Genomic DNA, 19,879 nt, shown 5'->3' on the forward strand with positions numbered 1-19,879 from the left:
GCAGGAGCTCATTTCCATCCCAAATTGGCTCCGGAGGGTGGAGGCTTCTGGGAGCAATCAGGCTCCTTCTTCAGGAGGAGGTGGGCAGGGAAGGACAGGTAGTGGGTGGGGTCCCTTCTGCCCATACACTCGGGACACAGGAAAAGGGCCCTCTATCCCAAACTCGAGAGTGATTTGGTTTCTTTCCTCACAGATACACAGTCTAGCTTTCGACGTGCAACACATTTGGATGGAAGAAATTGGGCTCAAATCCTGCTTGCAGGACACTCCTCGTGTAGCAGAGATTATTAGCTGCCATTATCTCCAGCACCCATTGCACACCAGGTTCAGGGGTGTCAATAATAGAAAGGCTTTAACTTAAGCAGCCCCTCCCATGAGTTTGGCCCTTTATGACTGTGTTCCTTGAGGGAACTGAGTAGAGGCTGTCCTGCTTGAAACTTGGTCCAGGACCAGGATCAGGACCATCTCAGTCAGTGGACCAATATCTATGAAGATCTAACAAGAAAAATAACATCAGACTGATCCCAGGCCACTGACCCCTCACCCAGAGCCTTCTCTTGATGGCTGTGGTCCCCTGGGTTCAGACACAACAGTAACAGAAATTCCAGACAAGAGGATGGTGATTCAGGAAATCTTCGCTTTCCTCTTAGTGTGTGGCTGCTGAGGGAGTGCCCATGTCCCTAACATAATTTCAAGGTTTTTAAAAATAGATCTGTTTTGGGAGACCCTCTGTATCTGCCTTCATCCATTTAGGAAATGTTTTTATCCCGTGATAACCTCCTGATCTGTGGTCCCCTAATTGTCCTGTTCCAGAGAAGGATTCATACAGCCCAGGACTCTGGGACACAGAGAAGCCCTCCTGGGGCAATAACCATGGGTAAAACTGGAAGCCATGATGTGACCCTGTCCCCATTTGCTATTCTGACCTTGGCAGTGAATCAACTTCCTGAAATATAAGCACTAACTGTGGTGGTGACTCCTGTCAGACAACATATGACAATGAAGAAATGGACTGTGTCTTGCTGGGCCTGGGGTGTGGCAGGGGTGACTGGGGCTATAATAAGGAGGAAGCACCAAGCCACATGTGGAGAGTTTTACAGGTGGAGAAGACAAACGACAGTCAACCAAACAGAAAGTGTTCATCTGTGAGTCCGGCTAGTTTCAGGATGACAAACAGCTAAGCATTTATGAGACTAGGAACTTGGAGAGATGATGTGTGTTTTTGTCTTAGGAAACCAGTGGGCCATCCTCAAGTCTGTTGTAATTCTTTGGGAAAGCATGGTTCTTAGCAATAATTTTTTTTTAAGAAAGGGTGGGGGAGTTTTTATTGCTGTTTTCCTGAAGTGTTGAGCTTAGGCACATGTCAATAACATCATGTCAGAATCTCTGCACACAGAAGCCTGGAGAAGCAAGCCCCTGAGGAATAAGGAGGGCTTCTTAGAGTTGCAATTCCATAGAAATCATATTGTGTTGAGTTACATATCAATAAAGATCAATATAAACCACAGAGTTTCCTCAGGATGCCTTTATTTATATTTTACACGGTATAAAAGCATGAGTTGTCCACATCCTAAGTTGTAACTGCAATGGACATGATATCATTAGTAATTGGTATCCAAGTCAATGATGGATCAGAGGGTAGAGAGTGGAGGGCACAGTGAAGGCCCCTGCCGTCACCCTGTAGCACCATCATGCTTTACTTCGTAGCTGAGATTTACTGCAGGTCGGACTCTTTGGATGTTAGTCTATAGACTCTGTAGGTAGAATCAACTGGTATGCTTGCTAAAGTGCAGATTCCTGGTCCCTGTGCAAGAGGAGCTGCTGAATCAGAATCTAGGCTTAGGGCAGGACTAACAATCCAAACAGTGGTCCAATTCTCTAGACCTTGGCGAGTGGAGCCATGCAAGTCCTTCCTGTGAACAAGATGAAGACAGGGAGACTGAAAAAACAGGTAAGGACCAACAGTGAAAGAAGGTGAAAAGGTGTGCCTGATATTGGGAACAGAATGTGTGAGGGCCTGGAGGCAGGAAGGAACCTAGGACACTTGCGGATGAGACAGAAGTCCTGGTGGCTACAGAGAGCCTGGTAGGGAAGCAAGAGCTCTACAAGGCCAAGCATTGCCTGGAAGGTGGTGGCCCTGGGCATTTTGCACCCATTCTTACAGACGTAGGTAAGCATTGTGGGTTTGAGTTGGGGTGGGTAGAAGTGAGGTTGCACTTGGTCATTGGCCCATCATGCTCCAAGTGTTCAAGCGTAAACTCTCACTCTCCACCAACCCTCTACCTGCATCTCACTGATGTACCAGCAAGTCAAAGAGGACCACCATCCACAGAGACACTTAATCAGGAATCCTAGACTCACCTGGACACTTGTACCTTGACCAAATCTCTCTCTCTCTCTTTCTCTCTCTCTCCTCTCTCTCCTCTCTCTCTCTCTCTCTCTCTCTCTCTCTCTCTCTCTCTCTCTCTCTCTCTCTCCCTCTCCCTCCCTCCCTCCCTCCCTCCCTCCCTCCCTCCCTCCCTCTCTCCTTCCCTTCTTTGGCCGTTACCTAAGACTGGATAAACTTTCTCTCCTTGGACAATAAGTGTGTGTAATCTGGGCTTTCTGTCCCATTCCTTTTCTCTCACCAATCCCCATTTGACCGTAATAAATCTCCAGATCCTCCTCTGGCTCTCCTTTGAAACTGTCCTTAGCACACACAGTTCATAATCCGCAGGCTCTCTGGTCTTGTCCCTCACTGCTGACCATCTGACTCTACTTCCTGTTCCTACCCAGCCCAGAACAGTCTCACCTCCAGGTTTCTCCATTCCAGCTAGCACTTACTCTTGCTCGACATCTCATTGATTCAACAACACTGCCATGTCCCAATTCAAGGCTGCCATTCTAGAAGCATTCCTTGACCTTCTCAACCTCAGCTTAGAGCCCCTGCTCTGTGCTCTGCAGCCCATTCCTGCAGCTCTGCTGGGGGATGCAAATCGCCTTAACTTCAACTATCCACTCCCAGTCTTTCAGTGAGACCCCAGCTCCTCCTCACTGGTGACAGGTAGGTCTTCTTGTGTTGTGGTATTCAGTAGAGCAACTGCTACAGGAAATGCTTGGCGAGTCATTATCAATTAAGCAAGACTGGCTTCTCCATTTCCCCAGGAGTCCTGGCATAAGAAGCTGGTGACAAGGTTAACATGGCAGTTCCTGGCTGGTGGCCATTCCTTTCTGGAATATTCTTACCCCCGCTCCTCACCATGCACCCCACCCCCTGCCTCTTCATCTTCTCCCCTTTGGCTTTACTGCTTGTGAGACTATCCAGGATAATTAAGAGAGAGAAGTTTTACTCTGTTTATGGGGCTTTGATCAAAGATTTTAATTAACCTACCTTGTTTTAAGCCCTTAAAAGTTCATTCCCCAGGGCTGCCCATTTGATGATGGAATTAATGCTTCTAGGCTGAGTGAGGGATAGGAAAGCTTCTATAAGAAGTGTTGTGTTTGTCTCATTAACCCTTCCCAAGATGGATGGATTTCAGCCCAACATACAGGGCCTCTCCTAATCTGATCTGTCCACAGATGAATATTGTACTTGAAATGTGAGAAACCCATCACTGGAGCCATGCAAGCAGATGCTAGATGAGAAGGGAAGTTAAAGCTGCGAGTCATTCACATCGCTGATGGGGCAACATTGCCTTTAGAGACATGCCAACTAGCTCTAGGATTCATTGCCTCTCACCTATGCCCTGTTAGGAGAGGCAGGGTAGCCTAACTCACAGAGACACCATCCTGGGGCTGTGGTTTGAGACCACTTGTGTGTGTGTGTGTGTGTGTGTGTGTGTGTGTGTGTGTATGTGTATGCATGTTCATGTGTGTGCACACGGGCACTGAAGCCAGATGATAGCCTTCAGTGTCATTCCTTAATCACCATTGTTCTTGATTGGAGACTAGTTCTCTCATTACAATTTTCCAAACAGGCTAGACTGGCTGGGCAGAGAGCCCTAGAAATCCCCTTGGCTCTGCCATCTCAGTGCTGAGATTACAAGCACATGTCACTTTATCTAGATTTTTATGTGGATTCTAGGGGTTGAATTGGGGTTCTTTTGCTTACAAAACAAGCAAAAACATTGACAGAGTGATCTCCCCACACTTTCTATATATATATATATATATATATATATATATATATAGAGAGAGAGAGAGAGAGAGAGAGAGAGAGATGATAGATAGATAGAGAGAGATGATAGATAGATAGATAGATAGATAGATAGATAGATAGATAGATAGATCTGTTGGTCAGTCAGTTTGTCTGTCTCTCTCTATCTATCTATATTATATTAACATGGTCTTTTTTATATAGCCCAAACTCACCTTTGATTCATAATCCTCATGTCTCAGCCCCATGAATGCTGGGATGGCCATGCGGCAGCACACTGAACCTGTCCCCATGACAAGAAGACACAGACTGAAGACAGCAATACCATGGAGTTAGTACTTCTGCAGAAATCACCTTCATGTTAACACCTACTGCCAAATATTTATGTGCACAGATGCTGCATCAGGACTTCTAATAGAACCCGTGGACCCTGTACAGCCTGCTTCAGAAGCCCTAGACTGCTTGTCCTGAGCAAGAACGCACCACCCACCCCTTTAACAGCTCCCACAGAGCCATGGACACCAGCATGTTACTGACACAGGTGACAATCTCATTGAGACAATCTCATGCCATGAAGTTGGAGGGAAAAGATAGTTCAGTCAAGCACACCTGGGGCGGATGGGTAAGGTGGGGTAAAGAGGAGGATGGGATGTCAGTGGCTAGGATCTGCTGGGCTTACGACTTCTCAGTTGGTGGTGACCAATGCCATTTTTCCCCATCCTGTGGATGAAGAAATCAAGGTCTTGACCTGTGGCTCTCCAAATCCCATAGGATAAGAGCCATAGGAGTTTCTGGCTTTTCCTGCACTGGACTCTTATCTGTTCTTTCCCCAAATCCTAGATTTCCTCTCACCTCCAAGGATCTGCCCAATCCTTCCCTGCTGACATCCTCAGTTTGATTGAGATCCTGGAGTCCAGCATCCTCCCCTTCCACAAATCCCACTTGCATTTTCATTTGCTTAGTTCTAGACTTTAAATATAAGGTCTCTCAGGTTTCACTGTGTAGTCTAGATGATCTTCAAACTTCTCATCCTCCTGTCTCAGCTTCTTGAGTGTAAAGCTTAGAAGCCTGTGCTACCATACCTGGCTTCTACTGTATTGTCATTTTACCAGTCTGGCCTTACAAAATACCTGTTGCAATGCCCAACCATCCTTTCAACCTATAGACTAACACTGTTTCAAAGTGGAGGGACCATATTTAGTTATTCTCTTATGCCCCGCCCAGCAGGGACTGGACACACTTCACAAATAGATGTTAGTTGAAATAAATGAGTGAATGTACTACTGGGGTCTGAAAAAATAAATAGAAACATTGAAGTGTTAATTGACATACTTTCCTGAGGGGTCCTCATTGTCTGGAAGGTGGCTGGGAGGAGTCAGTGTGCAAGGGTGCATGCTCTCATAGGCTCTTGACCTTTGGAAGGATGTGCATGTGTGATTGTGATTTAACACATGTGTTTAACAAATGAAGCAAATGACACTTTCTGTCCTCTCCCACTGGAATCACCTACAGAGCAATGAGCCAGATTCCCACTGGCTTGGCATACACCTTGCTGGGTGAATCTCAGCTAACCCACCTGATGCCTTAAAGCTGGAAAGAACAGGCCATGCATCCCAGTTATGCCCAAATATCTTCAGTGACTCAGAGAAAGGAGCAACATTTCTGCAGAGAACTTTCCCAAGAGAAGTTTGTTGTGGGTGTAAGATGGTAGACTTGGGGCCCCTTCCTACTTGCCTCCAGAGGAAGACAGCTGTGATCTGAAGAGCAGAGGCAAAGAGAAGCAGCATCTCTATATATATCCAGAAACTGAGTGAGTGCAAGGCTCAGGTTTCCCCAATCTTCTGAGAAGTTCAGAAAAAGAAGAGACACAGGCTCCATGTCGAAAAGACATGATACATTCAGTGTTTGATGGAGCAAGTGTGGCTTACTGTTGGGAGTTGTTGGGAGCACAATTTCTTATTAGTGTCCCTGTTTGCATTTTTTACTGTATTCAGAGAATATCATAGATTACTGTGGCTTAGAAAAGACATTAGAGGGCTCACTCAGGGATGAGTCTCATCTCTGCTTCTCTGTCATTGTTATGTGGCCCAGAGTGGACTTCAGAACCTCTCTGAAGCTCAATCTTTTCCTCTCTGGTGTGGGAACAGGATAGTTCCAACCCCCAGCTGTAGGGATGCAAATGGCTGATACACAGCTTGAGTACTGTGCAGAGGGCATAGGGAATGCTCAGTTTATTTTCACTGTCACCATTGCTGTCCTGTACTCTGCCTTCTGTGACCAGACAAAGAGAGATGCACACACTCAAATCCAACTTTGGAGGTACATGCAAGTTTCCACAGCTGGCAGTGAGCACTGTATTTGCCATAGCTCTGAGTCTTAAAGAGGAAAGAGATGGGATTACACACAAATGCTTAGGTAGTGTGCAATATGGCTTTGGTAGCCCCAGAAGGAAAACCTTGGGAACTCAAAGCAGACTTATGTGCAATAGAAATACCAGGGGAATTGATGGAAATGCAGTTTCCACAGCCTGTGGGTAATTGGATGAGGTGACAACATCCACATTTAAAACAAACATCCCTCAGTCATTTTGATGTGATTGACTCCATCAGTTACAGCCTAAGTTCTTCCCCATGAGCTGATACCCTCACTGGAGCAACTTTGGGACCATCTAGGTCTAACCAGTTTTCCTGGTATCCTTACTCCAACCACAGCCTAACCTTGACCATGAGCATATGATAAACATTTTGGTCACTGACAAAGACAGAGGCAGAGCCCTGATACTGGTCCCAGACAGAAATTTTTCTTGATTATGATAAAAGATAAATTGTATATGAAACTTTTGACTCACAAATATAGGATAGATAAAATATTTTCTTTAATTTTTCGAAATACAAACAGACTAGATATTGTAACTAACTCTTGCTTGATAACTGTTCTATTATATGTAATTTTACTATGTTAAAGATAAAACCTTCCTTTTTGATTAGACAGAAAAAGGGAAGTACTGTGCATGTCGTTCTGTATGCTGTGAATATGTGTTGCTCTGATTGGTTGATAAATAAAATGCTGATTGGCCAGTAGCCAGGCAGGAAGTATAGGTGGGGTAAGCTGACGGGGAGAATGCTGGGAAGAGGAAAGGCTGAGTCAAGGAGTTGCCAGCCAGACATAGAGGAGGCAAGATGACAAGACAGAACTGAGAAAAAGTGACTAAATACAGATAAAAATTATGGGTTAATTTAAGTATAAGAGCTAGTCAATAATAAGCCTGAACTAATGGCTGAGCAGTTATAAATAATATTAAGCCTCTATGTGTTTACTTGGGGGACATGAGTGGGAGAGATTTATCCCAACCACTGGCTGGGCAGGACACAGGAAAACTTCTGGCTACACCTAGCCTCTATGAGTGTAACTAATTGCAGATCAAAACCAACTTTTATAAAGAACAGACTTTTTTGGTCATTACTCCTTAAACAATAATATAGCATTTAAATTGTATTACATATTATGAGTATATCAGAGATTAGCTGAAGTATGTGGGAAGATGTGTGGGTTACATATGAATTTTATGCCATTCTATACAAGGACGACAAGCAGGCATAGATTTGGTACCTACAGGGGTGTGTGTCAAATGTCTCGAAACCAATCTCCAGAGCATATTGGGGGACAACTACACTTTTCTCCAATTCTTGCTATGTACTGACCTCTGCCCACAAATGCAACCTAAATCTTGGCCATAGGCACAGATTAATCCCTGATCATACCTCTCATCTTTGGACCTTTGCAAGCCCATACCCTACCATCTGACTCAGAGGTAGAGGAAAAATGGACATCTGTGTTTCCCTCCTCTATAGTTAGAGATTCAGTTGAGCGCTCGTATTCCCATAGGTGGGCTCTTGCAGTGGGTTAGGGAAGCCTTGGAAAGATGAGGACTTGAGGAAGGTTGCCTTAGCGTCTAGCACCAAGCTGTTTAATGTGCATCAGATTTCCCCATTCCCCTAGTGCCTTTCCAGATCATTGCCTCTCTGATTAGTCCTTCAGAACAAAGCCCCAGGTTCTTACATGGAGAGTGAATTAAGATCCCAGAGACGTCCCCAGTGCCGGTGCCCTCACCTCGCCTGAGTGCTGGTTCTGTCAATGCTTCTGAGGAGCCAGGAGACTGATGTCTCAGCCCAGTCAGGGAGTGGTGCTATTTTCTATCCAGGACATTGGATGTGCTTATCTTTGGAGGTGACAATTTCTAGTTTTCATTAGAGCCAAGTCAAGTGGTAATGTTCTGACTTATGGGTCACTAACATAGTAGGTTAAAATCTATCAGTACATGAAAGTCTTTCTCCTCTATAAAGGCAACACTGCTGCCACCATCGCAACACCTATACCACCATTACTATAGTTAGGATTGCTTTATAAAAGTATCACAGGAAATTCTTTATCCAGCTTATGACACTGAATCTTTAACTCACAGAATAAAAATAAAATAAAATCGTGAGTAAATTGCTATATGTTAGGATCATTAAGAAAGGAGAGGCCATATCACACTCTGAGTTTAGAATGAGCCCTAATTTGAAAGGCACATTAGCCCTCACCTCTGTCTGCAAGCCCACATTCCACTGGATTATTCCAATGTAGATCTCACACTCCACCAAACTATGACCCTCTCTCTACAAGCCCATACTCCACCAGCTTATGGCAGTATACGAGCCCATAATCCACCGGGCTATGACCCTCTATGAGCCCACACCTCACAGCCTATGACCCTCTACAAGCCCATACTCCACCAGCCTATGACAGTATATGAGCCTATACTCCACTAGCTTATGACCCTCTATGAGCCCACACTCTACCAGCCTATGACCCTCCGCAAGCCTATACCCTACCAGCTTATCACCCTGGGGAGTTCATACTCCTATACTTCTAAACTTCTGCCTGACCTCCTCCACTGTCTGACCCACACATAGACCATAAGAAGAGACTGTACCTGGAGCATGAATTCCTCAGAGAACCTACTGGTTTGTCTTTGTTTCAAGAAAATTCCAGAATCTCTTACAATTATATACCTTTCCTCCACTGAGAGGCTTGTGCATCTTTCCTCTCCCAGTCTGATGTTTTTTTTTTCTCTTGGTTTCCAGCTAGTAAAGACAAACGGAATAATAAAATATAATTAAGCATTCTTATTTCGACAGTGTATCAGTGGTGTGTTTCTGCAAACACACAGTGCAGTGCTAACCATCACCCCAGAGCTGATGCACTGGTTATGTTTCCTACTTTTCCAATATGGTAAAGTAAACCTCCGACAGACTCTCCTGCAGACAATAACCATAAACTCTCAAAAAAATGTTAACCCTAGGTTCTGAGGAGTGAACAGATAGGCAGATTTTGCAGAGATGTGAAACTTGAAAGAAAAGATGGACTGGCATTAAGTGAGCTTTCCAGTTCCATGGTTTTCATTCTGAGGGAAGGCTTAGTCATAACAGGGCTGGAGAGGTTGGGAGGGCACAGACTCATGTCCAGGGTTCTACCACCTCACCAGATGGTGAGGACTGTGGATTTCCTGCTAAGTACAGGAGTTGTAATGGAAGGTTTTGACAGAGGAGTGAAAAGCCCTGAGCTTAACTTTTTAATACAGGACAGACATAAACTCATTGTCTTAGTTAGGGTTTCTATTGCTGTGAAGAGACACCATGACCATGCAGCTCATATAGGGAAATCATTTAGTTGAGGTGGTGGCTTACAGTTTCAGAGGTTTAGTCCATTATCATCATGGCAGACATGATGCTAGAGAGGAGCTGAGAATTCTACATCTTGCAGGCAACAGGAAGTGGTCTGTCTCACTGGGTGTGGCTTGAATACATATGAGACTCAAAACCTGAATCAATAGTGACACACTTCCTCCAAGACCACACCCACTCCAACAAGGCCACACCTCCTAAAAATACCACCCCCTTTGAGGGCCATTTTCTTTTAAACCACCACACCCATGGAGATGGTGAGGGAGGCTGGCGGGGTTCTAGGGCACTCAGGACTCTGAAGATAGTAGGGACTCATCTTCCTTCAAGACAGGAGTGATAGCTCATCCATGGTACCCCAGCAGGTTGAGTGTTGGGAAGAGGAAAGGTTTCTATTATTGATTGTTACCTTTTCTTCCATCAAGAATGAAGTGCCCTCATTGGCCAAAATAGGAGTAACTTAAGGAGAGTGATGTTAGAGAACCATTTTCTGAGACAGTGACTACTGTAGACCATTTTAAGTTGCTATAACAAAATACTACAGGTTGGACAATTTAGAAGAAAATAAGTTGACATGGGCTCACGATCCTGGAGGCCTTGAAAAATCTAAGAGCATGGTGCTGTTTTCTGGTAAGGGCCTTGTTGGTGGTTCACAATGTGGAAGGAAACAAAGCAAAACAAAACTGAAGAAGCTGAATTCACTTTTGAATAAACTAGCTCCATAAGAGCCCACTCCACTGAGAGCAGCTGGGATCTTACTGGGTCAGCACAGCACAGAGATGGCAGGGTCCACTGGTCTGTGGAGTCTATGACAGTAGATAGGACTCTCGGGCCATGTGGTGTGTATAAAGGGCACTCAAGGTATGTGAGATTCAGGTGAACTTGACTTTGGCATGGTCCTTCCCTTTTTAGGTTCATACTTCATGTCACACAAAATGTGTTTATTTCTACACATCTTCTCTCTACCTCACTCCCATTCATCTATTACAGTGCCATTGAAAAACACACAAAATAGTTCAGAATCAGTATTTGGGGACAAAAGTCCACTTTTTAAAAGGGGTTATTTTATTTTTAAATTATATGTATGTGTGTCTGTGTGTGGGTGTGTGCACATGATTGCAGTATTCAGGGCATCAGATCTGGGTCTGGAGTTACAAGGAGTTATGAGGTGTTTCATGTGTGTGCTGGGAATCGATCTAAGTTCTTCTAGAAGAGCAGAAAGTGCTCTTAATGGCTGAGCCATCTCTCCAGTCCCAAAAAACTATTTTAAACATGAAGTTGTGTTTTTTTTTTGTTTTAAAGAAAAAATAATTATTTAATAATCACTGATTAAGAAAACATCCAATAAAAACTGCCTTTGGGGACAGCTGTATAACTATATTCTCCACAGGCATTACGTCAGTACAGTCTTAGCATCTCCTAAGATTTAAGTAGCACAGCACAAATCATGGTCAATTAAAACTTCCAGACATGAGTCAAGGTTTACTGCTTATTAATGAAGGATTTAGCATGGACAGCAAAGGGAGTGAGCTGTCCGAATGTCCTGGGAGAGAGATTTACTTGCCCTGGCAGGCTGCACGTCTGTCTTCCTTGCCTCCGAGCCGCCTGGCTAGACAGGACTTACAGTCTGACTTCACACAGCCATAAAGAAATCAGCTTCCTCTCAGCAGCAGGGTTAAATCTGTGGCATGGATAATTTGGAACCACCATCAGACATGACTCATTAATCAAAAACACCAGGTCATATATCTGAGATGTAAGGGAATCATGAATTGATCTGTGCTATTAATTGGATGTACCGAGCAGCAGGCTTATGTCCCTGACAAGGGGTCCATTCACCACAAGATGTCAGCTTTCAGAGTCTAAAGGTCAAAGCCTTCCCTAAGTCTCTGACAATAGCCAACAAGTCCTTCAAAATACTGAACACTCATTTCACTTCAGTCTCAGTTCGGGGCAAAACATTTCTTTCTTGCATGAAGTTATCATTTATCTGCTCATCACTTATTCTCTCTTCTCTACAGGTAACTGATATCAATAGGTTGGTGTCCATGTTCCCAATATCCTGGAAAACACACACACACACACACACACACACACACACACACACACACACACACACACACGGTGCCATACTACATACACAAATCATTTTTCAGTTTGATTCCTTCGACGTTATGTCTTGTGCATTCTTCTATGTCAATCCATGAAGATCTATTGTACGATTTCAATGTGTGCAGAGAACTCCATAGTTCATTTCCTACCTCTTTTCTTGATGCCCATCTGAAACCTCCTCAAGCCCCAGAGTTTTGTTCTTGTGGCCTACAACAAGAATGGTACGTGCTCATCTTTGTGTGCGCCCCAGTTCTTGCTTAGTTTTTGTGTCCAGGAGTGAAATCACTGGGACTGTGGGGATGCAAATTTGCACATTGGTCGATGGGGTCTGCATGATCTCACAAGTTCAAGGTTTCCAGCAAGTACCTGAAAGCATCCATTTCCCTGAATCCATGTTAACATTTGTTACTGTCGATCTTCTTGACTCTGGCAATATAATGAGTGGGCAAAAAAAATCAAATCTCATTGTTCTTTTAATTTTCATTTCCCTGATTGGCAGAAGCAGTACACTTTAATATGATTATTGACATTTGCATTTTTTCAATGAAAACTCTATTCATATCATCCACAGATTTGTATTATGCTGTGTTTTTCTTATTGACTTGTATAAGCTATTGACAGATTCTGGTTGTAAATTCTGTGTGTGTTAAGTGTGTTGTGTAGAACATCTCCTAATTGCTGCCTGGATTTTAACTTTGCATTTGAGCTGTAATTTTTTTTTCAATAAAACTGTTTTAAATTTTTGTGAGACTGAAATATGAATTCTGTGTGCTATGGCTTCTGGATTATATGCCTTGTCATAGAAAACTCTTTCTAACTCGATGATTTTAAGAATCATTTGGTAGTTTTATATCAATTTTTCTCCAGTATCTCATCTTATAGTGGGCATTTTTATGTAGCAGGAATTTATTTTGGATATAATACCTGTTATAAATCAATTATTTTTTTCAAATGTGTATGAAATTTCTGTTTTACTCATTAGTTCTTTGAGAATTTCATACAATTTATTTTAACCATATCTACCCCCTTTCCCCAACTCCTTCTAGACCCCTCTCCCTACCCACCCAACTTCATGTTCTTTATTTCACTTTAAATTCACTGTGACCAATTAGTGCTGCCTATATAGTCTTGGGAATGTGGAATTCTAATAAAACATGGTCCATTTACCAGAAGCCACATCCTTAAAGAAAACAAACTCTCCATCTCCTAGTGCCTCTCAATTGCCAACAGCTCCTCAGCTAGGGGTGGGATATCACAGCCACCTTCCCTTTCCATGCTGGCATTCTCTTTAAACTATGTTCTGAGTAGCTCTTTCTTTGTCAGAAATTTGAAGTACTGTCAAGACAGCAGGAAATATTCTAATAGCAATTATAATTGCATTATCAAATTAGTTAAAGTAAAATATGTAGATCATCTCTGCTCCCTTAATATCATTACTGCTGTCACTGCAGGTGAAACTCTCATATGGATCCCCCTCTGTGGTGGTTTGAATGAGAATGTCCTCCATAGGTTCATATATTTGAACAACAGCTCCCCTGCTGGGAAACTATTTGGGAAGGATTGGGAGTTGGGAGGTGGGAGGTGTGGCCTTGTTGAAGGAGGTGTGTCATGTGTCACTGAGAGTGGGCTTTGGGGTTTCAAAAGACTTGTGCCATTCCCAGTCTTCCTCTCCTCTCTCTCTCTCCTCTCTCTCTCTCTCTCTCTCTCTCTCTCTCTCTCTCTCTCTCTCTCTCTCCTCTCTCTCTCTCTGCCATGCGGCAGTAGATCAAGATGTGAGCTCTCAGATGTTCCTTCACTCTGCCATCATAGATTTTAACCCTCTGAAACTGTAAGCCAAAGTAAACACTTGATTTTATAAGTTCCCTTGGTCATGGTGCAGTAGAAAAGTAACCATGACACTCTGCATGGGACTTGGCCATCAGTTTGCCTCAATCCCTGTGCACTGCTGTCATGGAGTCAACAGACATTTTCTCACCATTCTAAAGGCTGGAAAATCTGGCCTCAGGGCGGTGGGTGGTAGGATTTCAGGAAGAGACATTTTCCTGGGCACAGATGGCTAGACTCTTGCTGTGTCCTTACACGGCACCAAGTCCTGAGAGGAAGCAAGTCCTTCTCTGTCTTCTTATAAGAGTCCTGTCCCCCCAGGAGAGCACTGCTGTTTGACCCAAATGCTTCCCAAAGTCCCTATCTCCAGATAGAGTCACACTGGCAGTTAGAGTTTCAGTCTATGAATTTGAGGAGTATAACCATCTATCCCGTTTCTCTGTCCCTGTGCCTACACCATATCATTTGATAGGAGTTTAATATTTATTCAAACATCTGATTAAATAACTCTTTGCTAATATTTCTATTATTTCAAAAAATCTTGCATATATTCATGAATCTATCTCTGTTGCTCTGGTTGTCTGGGGCAATGCACTCTTTGGATTTCGGCATCCTCATTGATGCTAAGTCTACCCTTAGCTAGTGCCATTACTTCCCTCTTGCACTGTCTAATAGCCTCAGAATACTTCAGTTCCACTAACTCCTGTCTTTACTCATGCTTCCTGTTGCGTATTCTAAATGCCTCTGTACTTAAGAGCTCACAAGATGGCGTCGCTGGTTTTTTTCCCTTGTAGCCGCTCTTTCTTGTTTGTATGCATTACTTTTTGTTTTTTGTTCTTCGCTCCCAGGGGTGAACTAAGATCATTTCCATTTAGCATCTGGCGAAAATAGCTGAAATCTATTGGCGCTTGTTCTTCTGAAAATATTTTTAATGCACTTTGTTCTTGAGAGGCATTTTCACTGGCTGCGGAGTTTGACATTGGTAGGTGTTTTCTTTTAGTACACTGGGCATTCTTTTCCTGTGTACTTATTAATTTTATTTATATAGTGTGTGTATGTGCATGTGCTTACAGTGCCCACAGAGACCAAAAGGGGACGTTAGATTCCCCCTGGATCTGGTGATACAGGTGGTTGTAAGTGCTGGAAACTGAACAGGGGTGCTCTACAACAATAGTGTCCTGGTTGGTTTTACGTCAACTTGACACAGACTACAGTCATCCGAGAGTCGGGGACCTCAATTGAGAAAATGCCCCCATCAGGTTGGCCTGTAGGCAACTTCATAAGGGATTTTCTTAATTAATTGATGTAGAAGGGCCCAGCACGTTGTGGACTGTGCCGCACCTAGGCAAGTGGTCCTGGGGTGTTTGAGAAAGGAAAGTGAGCAATCCAGAAAGCAGTGTGTCTCTATGGCTTCTGCTTCAGTTCCTGCCTCCAGGTTCCTGCCTTGGCTTCCCTTAGATGGAGTATGACCTGAGAGTTATAAGCTGAAACAACCTTTCCTCCCCAAGTTTTCCTTTGGTTATAGTCTTTATCACAGTGATGGGAAAGCAGTATGCATCCTTAACCTCTGAGCCATCTCTCCTGTACTGTCTTGTATTTTTGCTGTAGACATTCTCTGTGCACCCCTCTCTTCTTAGGAGAAATGTGTTGGTCCCCATGACTAGCTATCACCCTCCTGCCACATTTTACTATTATGCTTCTGGGGTTTATTTTTTTTTTTTGTTTAGTTTTCTAAGTATTTGTTAGATCTTGGATCCATGGATTAATTTCTTTCATTAGTTTGGGGAATTTAAAAGACCGTTTTATGTGTTCATATTTTGTTCCTGACCTGTTTTCTCTTCCCTGTTCTGGGATTCAGCTAAACCCATATGAGTTTTTCTCACTGCGTTTACCATGTCTCTTAACCTCTTTTCTGTAACTTTCTTTTCTGTGTTCACTGTCTACACTTTAAATATTTTTTTTTTCTCATGAATATTTGAGTTAACTAATGCTCCTTCAATCCATGTCTTGTATGTTTATACCTAGAATTTCTACCTGGCTTTTTTTCTTTTTTTTTATATATATTTTAATCTTCTTTTTTTTTAAATTTTTATTTTGCAATACAATTCAGTTCTACATATCAGCCACAGATTCCCTTGTTCTCCCCCCTCCCGACCCCCTCACCTTCCCCCCAGCCTGTCCCCCATTCCAATCTCCTCCAGGGCAAAGCCTTCCCCACAGACTGAGATCAACCTGGTGGACTCAGTCCAGGTAGGTCCAGTCCCCTCCTCCCAGGCCGAGCCAAGGGACCCTGCATAGGCCCCAGGTTTCAAACAGCCAACTCATGCAATGAGCACAGGACCCGGTGCCACTGCCTGGATGCCTCCCAAACAGATCAGGCCAATCAACTGTCTCACCCACTCAGAGGGCCTGATCCAGTTGGTGACCCCTCAGCCATTGGTAACACTAACCAAGCAAGTGAAGGACCTATATGACAAGAACTTTAAGTCCCTGAAAAAAGAAATTGAAGAAGATGTCAGAAAATGGAAAGATCTCCCATGCTCATGGATAGGCAGAACTAACATAGTAAAAATGGCAATCTTACCAAAAGCAATCTACAGATTCAATGCAATCCCCATCAAAATACCAACACAATTCTTCACAGACCTGGAAAGAATAATACTCAACTTCATATGGAAAAACAAAAAACCCAGGATAGCCAAAAGAATCCTGTACAATAAAACAACCTCTGGAGGCATCACGATCCCTGACTTCAAGCTGTACTATAGAGCTACAGTAATAAAAACAGCTTGGTACTGGCATAAAAACCGACATGTGGACCAATGGAATCGAATTGAAGACCCTGACATTAATCCGCACACCTATGAACAAATAATTTTTGACAAAGAAGCCAAAAGTGCACAATGGAAAAAAGAAAGCATCTTCAACAAATGGTGCTGGCAAAACTGGATATCAACATGTAGAAGGCTGCAAATAGATCCATATCTATCACCGTGCACAAAACTTAAGTCCAAGTGGATCAAGGACCTCAACATAAATCCAGCTACTCTGAACCTGCTAGAAGAGAAAGTAGGAAGTAGTCTTGAATGCATTGGCATAGGAGACCACTTTCTAAATAGAACACCAGTAGCACAGACACTGAGAGAAACAATCAATCAATGGGACCTCTTGAAACTGGCTTTTTTTCTAATCCACTCTGAAGTGTTGCACATCGACTGCCCCTTGATATTTGCCTCTGTCGATACTTGTGATCTCAGATCGCCTTGGTCCAGCTTTGGGGACCTGAGGCTAAAAGGCAGCCTTCTTAGGGCTTATTTACTTCTTGGGTGTCTTACATCTTTGGATGTAGCTCTCCAGCATCTCAAGCTGGGTGTGGGCCGCTCCAAATGCCTGAACTGACACTCTTGTTCCCTTTGTTTTGTAAAGACTCCAAAAGCATCTCTTAGTTTATAAGCCACCTTTTCTGGATGTGGAACTTACTCAGCAGAGGCATGCTTTGAGGCCAGGCTAACTGCTTTGGATTTCTGTCCTTTAGCAGGTCTTGTTGCCATCATATCCATCCTGTTGATACTTTTGAGGTACTTAGGATGCTGTTTTCAAATGTTGTGTCCAGCCTTGTTTGTTTGACTTTCCAGGTTGATGATATGTGTATATGGGGCTAGAGGGTGGTTTGAAACAAAGTGGTTTGTCAGAGTGGAATTCTTTCTTTCACTCCTTTTATCTTCTATTTGAATTTTGGCAGTACAGTGTCAAGGTCAAAAGGCACTTCATTGGGAGTTTAAATAGGATTATTTTATGTTAATTGATTAACTTGAAGAATAGACATTGATAATATTGAATATTTTTATTCCAGGACTATATATATATATATACAAATATATGTATTTAATCATTCTATGCATCATATACTGTATTGTATATAATATGTAGTATATATAGTCTATTTGAATTACATATACTATATTATATGCAATAAATAGTGTAATATGTAGTATAGGTTCTACTTATATACACTACAGTATATATCTAATCTATAGTATTTATATTTACTTAAATTTCTCTTAGATCCTAGTTTACTGTTTAATACTTTTATTACTGCGTGAGCTGTCCGCTCATTATGTACGAATTTATTTCTAAATACTTTGTTAGTGAGCATGGAATTGTATTCCACAGGCTGGCAATCCTGTCATGAAGGGCCAGACAGTAAATACTTCAGGCTTGTCAGGCCATATGGTCTCTGCTGCAAGCAATGGGCTCTGCCTCTGCAGTTGGGAAAGCAGCTCCGGACATTGTATGAATAAGCTGGCAGATCTGCATTGTCATAAAGCTTTGTTATGAGAACAGGGTGTAGATTGGGGGTTGACTCCTGGGCTAGAGGACATCAAACTGGCTCTATTTCTGTTTTTTTCCCCCTAATTGTTTATTTATTTCTGGTTAGCAAATTTAAACTCTCTAATTTAGTGTAATCCTTTTCCTTTTGTTTCTCCCTAATTTTTAAGAGAAGGGAATACATGGTCTACAAGTGCTGGCGAGCCTCCCTCTTCCTTCTTGGTAATTATGCACCCATTTAATTTCTCTTTCTTCAGCAGTGACTACCCCTCTGGCACAGTAATCATGGCAACAGCATCGTCTTCAGACTTTGAAGCTTTTCTATTTTCGTATGCAACGTTTTATGTGTTTTCACCATTAACTGTGTTTGTCACTTTCAGTGACAGATGGGTTTGTAAGATTCAAGGAGGTTTTCTTTTATTCTTAGTGTACTGAAGGATATAAAATGTTGAATTTGGTCAAATATGTTTCCACCTTCAATTGAGATAATCTTACATTTTTATTAATATGATGATTTGTAATGACTGATTTCTAAGCAAAATTCTTCTTGGTGATAATATATTGATATTTCAATACAGTGACATTTAACTCTCTTGATATGTTAATACATTATTTAAATTTGAAAACTGTGAAGCATTAAAGAAGTTAAGCAATGCTGGCACATAGCACTGCTTTAGTGATTGACAGGTAGCAAGTACTGCTTTGGTGATTGGCAGATAGGGCTGCTTTGACGTCATGCTTACTCAGTTTTGGTATTAATGGTTGTGGATACCTTATGAATGAATATGGCTTTCTTTCTGTATGCTTTGGAATCTCTTGTATGACTAGTAATTTTAATGAGTTCCAGGCCAAGGAAATATGGAGTGAGACAATGTCTCAAAATAACAACAAAAATCTATGCATGATGGTACATGCCTGTAATCCCAGCACTTGGGAAGCTGAGACAGGAGGATTGCTGTAAGTTTGAACCAGCCTGAGCTAACTGAGATCCAGACTATTTGGAGCTAAATAATGAAACTTGAAACTTTGTCTCAAAAACAAAAATTAGGAATTTTTCTGTTTACTCAAGATAATAGATGATTGTCTCATGTACGTTTATGTCTTTGGGGGGTTTAACTGATTATTGCTCCAATTTCTTCTACAATTAATCCATCCAGAATTTCTGCCTCTGCTTATGTCCATCTAGGTGATTCCCCAAAGAAACTGTTTACTTTATGCAGATTTACAAATCTAGTATATAAAGTTACTAACTTTTGCCTTTCTCTTTGAAAGAACTTAAAAACTATTTTACTATTTTGTATGTAGGGTTTTTTTGGTTTGGTTGGATTGTTGGTTTTGCCTGTATGCATGTCTGTGTACCACATGAGTGCAGCACTCATGGAGGCCAGAAGAGGATGGTAGATGCCCTATGACTAGAATAGAGAACCATTCTTAGTTGCCATGTTGATGCAGGGGCTCAAACCCAGGACCTCTGGAAGAGCAGCCAGTGCTCTTAACCTCTGAGCCATCTCTCCAGCCCCCATTTGTTTTTTTTTTTATGTTATTCTTTTAATTTTTTCCTTTCTATTAGTTCTTTAAGAGTTTTATACAACGAGCCAGGTGGTGGTGGCACACACTTTTAATCCCAGCACTCGAGAGGCAGAGGCAGGTGGATCTCTGTGAGATCGAGGCCAGCCTGGGCTACAGAGCGAGTTCCAGGAAAGGCTCCAAACCTATGCAGAGAAACCAAAAAACAAAAAAAAAAAAATTCTATACA

The 19,879-nt window shown here is 42.5% G+C and overlaps 1 long non-coding RNA gene across 1 annotated transcript; it reads right to left on the minus strand.

Moving 5' to 3' along the window:
* Positions 1 to 1,510: 1,510 nt before the first annotated feature.
* LOC131916178 (uncharacterized) lies at positions 1,511 to 9,263 on the minus strand. The gene is made up of 3 exons (XR_009380518.1): positions 9,190 to 9,263; positions 4,351 to 4,418; positions 1,511 to 1,913 (listed from the first exon to the last, which is right to left on the minus strand). It is a non-coding gene; the product is annotated as an uncharacterized LOC131916178 (long non-coding RNA).
* Positions 9,264 to 19,879: the final 10,616 nt, after the last annotated feature.

This window comes from Peromyscus eremicus, chromosome 8a, assembly GCF_949786415.1.
Source record: "Peromyscus eremicus chromosome 8a, PerEre_H2_v1, whole genome shotgun sequence".
NCBI lineage: Eukaryota > Metazoa > Chordata > Mammalia > Rodentia > Cricetidae > Peromyscus > Peromyscus eremicus.